This window comes from Canis aureus, chromosome 5 (genome assembly GCF_053574225.1).
Source record: "Canis aureus isolate CA01 chromosome 5, VMU_Caureus_v.1.0, whole genome shotgun sequence".
NCBI classification, from domain to species: Eukaryota; Metazoa; Chordata; class Mammalia; order Carnivora; family Canidae; genus Canis; species Canis aureus.
In genome coordinates, this window is record NC_135615.1 from 21,713,691 (window position 1) to 21,719,690 (window position 6,000).

Genomic DNA, 6,000 nt, shown 5'->3' on the forward strand with positions numbered 1-6,000 from the left:
GGGGTGCACAGAGTGTAGCAAAACTGGCGCTGAGCCCAGGTCTCAGGCCAGCAGGCTTGGACTGGGTGAGTCCTCAGGAAAATTTATGGGTGAGGCACACTGCTAGCAAGTTATGTAACAAATGTCTTTGTAGTACCAACTCCCACAGGTGGCTCTGTTTTTATGCTGGGTTGGGGAAGCAAAAGGACACCTGCCAGTTCCTTTGATCCAAGAGAAGTATCCCCAACATGCTCTGAAATCAGTATAAACAGATCTCCCTCCCTCCCACTGTGGAAACTGTGCTCCTATGTTGCCTCTCCTCAGGCTGTTGTCTCTTTAAGGGCAGGGACCAGGCTATCAGTCACCTTCCAGGCTCACCCAGTACTGAGGCAGCTGACTTTTAAAACCCCAGCCTCCAAACCAAAACTTACATGGAAACAAATGAAAATAAAAACACAATCATCTAAAATCTTGGGGATGCAGCAAAAGCAGTTTGAAGAGGAAAGTTCATAGCAATACGAGCCTACCTTAAGAAGCAAGAAAAAAATCTGCAACAACCTAGCTCTTAAAACTAAAGGAGCTAAAAAGAACAACAAACAAAACCCCAAACCAGCAGAAGGAAGGAAATAATAAAGATTAGGTCAGAAATAAATTATATAGAAACTAAAAAAATAATAGAACAGGTCGATGAAACCAGGAGCTGGTTCTTTGAGAAGACTAACAAAAATTGATAAACTTCTAGCCAGACTCATAAAAGAGAGAGAGAGTGACAGGGAGAGAAAGGACCCAAATAAACAAAATCACAAGTTAAAGAGGAAAAATAACTATACCACAGGAATACAAATAATTGTAAGACAATATTATGAAAAACTACATGCCAACCATTAGAAAATCTAGAAGAAATAAATTCTTATAAACATATAACCTACCAAAACTAAAGCAGGAAGAAATAGAAATTTTGAACAGACCAATTACCAGCAAGGAGATTGAATCAGTAATAAAAAAAACTCCCAAAAAAAGTCCAGGACCAGATGGCTTCGCAGGAAAATTGGATCAAGCATTTAAAGATGAATTTATACCTATTCTACCCAAACTGTTCCAAAAACTAGAAGGAAAACTTCCAAATACATTCTATAAGGCCAGTATCATCCCTATACCAGAACCAGATAAAGACACCACAAAAAAGAATTACAGGCCAATCTCTGTGGAACAGACATGGAAAAATCCTCAACAAAATACTAGCAAACAGAATCCAACAATACAGTAAAAAAAAAAAAAAAAGTCATTCAACATGATCAAGTGGGATTTATTACTGTGATGCAAGCATGGTTCAATATTCACAAATCAATCGATGTGTTACATCACATCAATAAGAAAAAGGATAAAAACCATATGATGATCTCAATAGATACAGAAAAAGCAGCTGACAAAGTACAAAACCCATTCATAAAAGTCCTTAACAAAGTAGGTTTAGAGGTAACATAACATAATAAAGCCCATAAATATGAAGAGCTTACATTATACTTAATAGAGAAAAACTGAGAGCTTTCACCCTAAGGCCAGAAATAAGACGATGGCCACTTTCACCACTTTTATTCAACAGAGTACTGAAAGTCTTACACACAGCAATTAGACAACATAAAGAAATAAAAGGCATCCAAATCAGTAAGGAAGAAGTAAAATTTTCACTTCTACAGATGATATGAGGCTATATAGAAAATCCTAAAGGGGTGCCTGGGTGGCTCAAACGGTTACGTGTATGCCTTTGGCTCAGGTCATGATCTCAGGACCCTGGGATTGAGCCCTGAATTGGGGTCCCTGCTCCTGGGGAGCCCACTTCTCCCTGCCCCTCTGCCCCCTCCCCACTCATGCTCACTTGCTCTCTAACCCAAATAAATAGAATCTTTAAAAGAAAGAAACAAAGCAAGCAAGCAAGCCAGCCCTAAAGACTCCACCAAAAAATTAGAACTGATTAAATTCAGTAAAGTTGAAAGATACAAAATCAGTATACAGAAATCTGTTGCACTTCTACACACGAATAATGAAGCAGCATAAAGAGAAATTTAAAAAACAACCCCATTTACAATTACACCAAAAATAACCTAGAATAACTATTATAACACTGAATGTTTAACTGAAATTAAAATAAAAACTTTAAAAAAAGAAAGAACAAATCAGATAGTTGGAACAATCACAAAGATTTGAGAAACAAATAGAGCAAACTGGACCACTTTCTTACACGATACACAAAAATAAACTCAAAATGGCTGAAGGACCTAAATGTGAGACAGGAAACCATAAAAATCTTGGAAGAGAGCCACTAAGAGCTGGGTTTTATTTTTAAAAAAAAAATTTTTAAGTGACAAGCAATTAGTTAGACTCACCAAGAAAAAAAAAGAGAGGACCCAAATGAAATCAGAAATGAAAGTGAAGAAGTTACAGTCAATACCACAGAAATATATAGGATCACAGGAGACTACTATGAACAATTATATGTCAAAATACCTAGAAGAAATGGATAAATTCCTGAAGACAAACTATCAAAACTGAATCATGAATAGAAAATCTGAACAGACTAATTACTAGTAAGGAGATTAAACTGGTAACTAGAAACTTCCCAACAAAATAAGTCCATGACCAGATGCTTTCACTGGTCAATTTTACCAAATATTTAAAGAAAAATTAACACCAATCCAGCTCATACTGCTCCAAAACTACAAGAGGCAGAAACCATTCCAAACTCATTGTGTAAGGCCAGTATTGCCCTGATATCAAAACCACCCCCAAAGAAAAAAAACTACAGACCAATATGAACATAGATGCAAAAATGCTCAACAAAATATTAGAAAACTGAATTCAAGAATTCATTATAAGGATCACATACCATGATAAGTGGGATTTATCCCTGGGATGCAAAAAGGGCTCAACAAAAACAGATCAACAAATATGATACATTAATAAAATGAAATGAAAATTTAATATTAAATAGTCCATGCTACCCAAAGCAAACTACAGATTAAACACAATCTGTATCAAAACTCTATTGACATTTTTCACAGAAATAGTAGAAACCATCTCAGAATGTGCATGGTACCACAGAAGACCCCAAAGAGCCAAAGCAATCACAAGAAATCAGATAAAAGACAGAGGCATCACATTTCCTGATCTCAAACTATATCACAAAGCTAGTGTCAAGACAGTGTAGTATACAAAAATAGACACACGGACCAATAGAACAGGAGAACCCAGAATTAAATCCCTACACATGCAGTCAACTAATATTTGATAAGGGAGCCAGGAACATCTGGTAGGGAAAGGTTAGTCTTTTCAACAAATGGTCATGGGAAAACTGAATAAATACACACAGAAAAAATAAATTAATTCAAAATTGACTAAAGATCTAAACATAACACCTGAAATAATAAAACTCCTGAAAGAAATATAAGGAAGAAGCTCTTTGACGCTGGTGTCAGCATTGATTTTTTAGATATGTCTCCAAAAGATACATGAAAAAAATATATAGGGGCAATAGGGTGGCTATCCATTGGGAATTTGCTCAGGTCATGATCCTAGGGTCAAGCCCATGTGATGTCGGACGCCCTCCTTGGTGAGGAGCCTGCTTCTCCCTCTCCCCCTCTTCTACCTGCTGCTCCCCCTGCTTGGGCATTCTCTTTCTGTGTCAAATAAACAAACAAAATCTTTTTAAAAAAGGGGGGGGGGGATTCTTCACATGGGACTACATTAAACTTAAAAGCTCCTGCACAGCAAAAGAAACCATCAACAAATGAAAAGGCAACCTACAGAATTGGGGACAATATTTGTAAGCCCATAGTAAGGTGTGAATATCTATAATTTATAAAGAACTTGTACAACTCATTTTTTTAAAAGATTTATTTATTTGAGAGAGAGAGAGGCAGAGCATGAGCAGGGCCAGAGAGAGAGAGAAAGAGAGAGATAAACAGGCTCCTTGCTGAGCAGGACCCCGAGATCATGACCTAAGCTGAAGGCAGACACTCAACTGACTGGGCCACCCAGGCACCTCTTATACAACTCAATATTCAAAAAAACAAAACAAAACAAAAAAACCTCCTAACAATTGGATTTACAAATGGGCATAGAAAACTGAATATTTTTCCAAAGACATCCTAAAGGCCAGCAGGTGCAAGATAAAGCATTCAACAGCAGTAAGTAATCATCAGTGAAATGCAAATCAAAGCCACACTATCTCCTCACACCTGTTATGAATGGTTATCATCAAGATGATGAGATAACACAATAGGCAGGGATGTGGAGAAAAGGGAATCCTCGCGTGTTCTTGGTGGGATTGTAAACCAGTTCGGCCACTGTGGAGAACAGTATGGGGGGTTCCTCAAAAACTTAAAACCAGAACTGTCATGCAATCCAGAGATCCTACTTCTGAGTGTACATCCAAAGGAAATGAAAGCAAGTTACCAAAGGGATGGATGCGCTCCCATGTTCGCTGAAGCATTATTCACAATAGGCAAGACATGGAAACAACCTTAAAGTCCATCATGGGATGAACGGATAAAGATGATTTACAATGGAATGCTGTTCTCCCAAGAGAAAAAAGGAAACCTTGCCATCTGTGCCAACATGGATGGACTTCGAGGCTATTCTACTGAGTGAAAGAAATCAGACACAAACACTGTATTATATCATTTATATGTAGACTAAAAATAAAGAACTCATAGACTCAGAGAACATATTGGTGGTTGTCAGAGGCAGGGGTTGGTTTGGGGGTGGGTGAAATGGGCCAAGGGGCTCCAAAGGTATAAACCTCCAGTTACAAGATCCAGGATAAGTCCCGCAGGTGTAACCTGCAGCATGGTGCATATAGTTAACAATACTGTAATACATATTTGAATATCGCTAAGAGAGGAGATCTTTAAAGTTCTCATCATAAGAACAAAGGTCTGTAACTGTGTGTGGTGATGGATGTTAACTAAACTTACTGTGATTTTCATTTTGCAATACAGTAATCATATATCAAATCGTTCAATTATATACCTTGGACTACTACAGTGTTATAGATCAATTATATCTCAATTGAAAAAGGAGGTTAATGATAGGGATGTATAAATAATTATTGATGAACTAGGGACGCCTGGGTGTCTCAGTGGTTGAGCGTCTGTCTGCCTTTGGCCCAGGGCGTGATCCTGGAATCCTGGGATCGAGTCCCACGTCGGGCTCCCTGCATGGAGCCTGCTTCTCCCTCTGCCTGTCTCTCTGCCTCTCTCTGTGTGTCTCTCATGGATAAATAAATAAAATCTTTAAGTTATTGATGAACTAAGCAAAAGAGACAGAGAAAGGCTAATGAAACAAACATATCCCTTTTCTTTCAAAATCAAACACTGACTGCTGAATGAGTCACCCAGGAAACCACTGATCTTTTAGGCTTACCCCAGTCCATTCCAGAAAGATGGATGATCAAACAGAAAGAGCACTAGATTTGAGATTATAAAATCTGATTTTAAATCCTGGCCCTATCACTTATATGACTTTCTCATTTAGCAAGCGTGCACCTGCTAGATGCCAGGTGGTGTGAGGACTAAGTCACTAATGTTTGCATTTGAATTCCTCTGCTGTAAAATGGGAATAATTACACCCGTCTCACAGGGTTACTACCCAAGTTAAATGAAATAAGCTGTGACTGTTCTGGACTCCCATTTAGGCTCAGTAGTGGCCAATTGAAAACATTTTCTCTTGCCTAATTCCTCACCATAAGATTCTTGATAACAATCAGAAAAAAGGGCCAACTAGGAACAAAGGTCACACTGCAGGTCAAGTTCAGCATTAGTTCTGACAGTACCTCAGGTATTGCTTTCACAAAGTCTTTCAGTTATAATAAGAGATACCATTTTTATGGGGTCTCTGCACCAGCCACTGGTCTTAAGACTTTTCAACAACCCTACTACAGTTTCACAAGCACAGTACCTAAAGTTTGGAGATGAAGTTACTGTGCATAATCAATCACACGATCAGAATGTGGCAGAGCCGAGA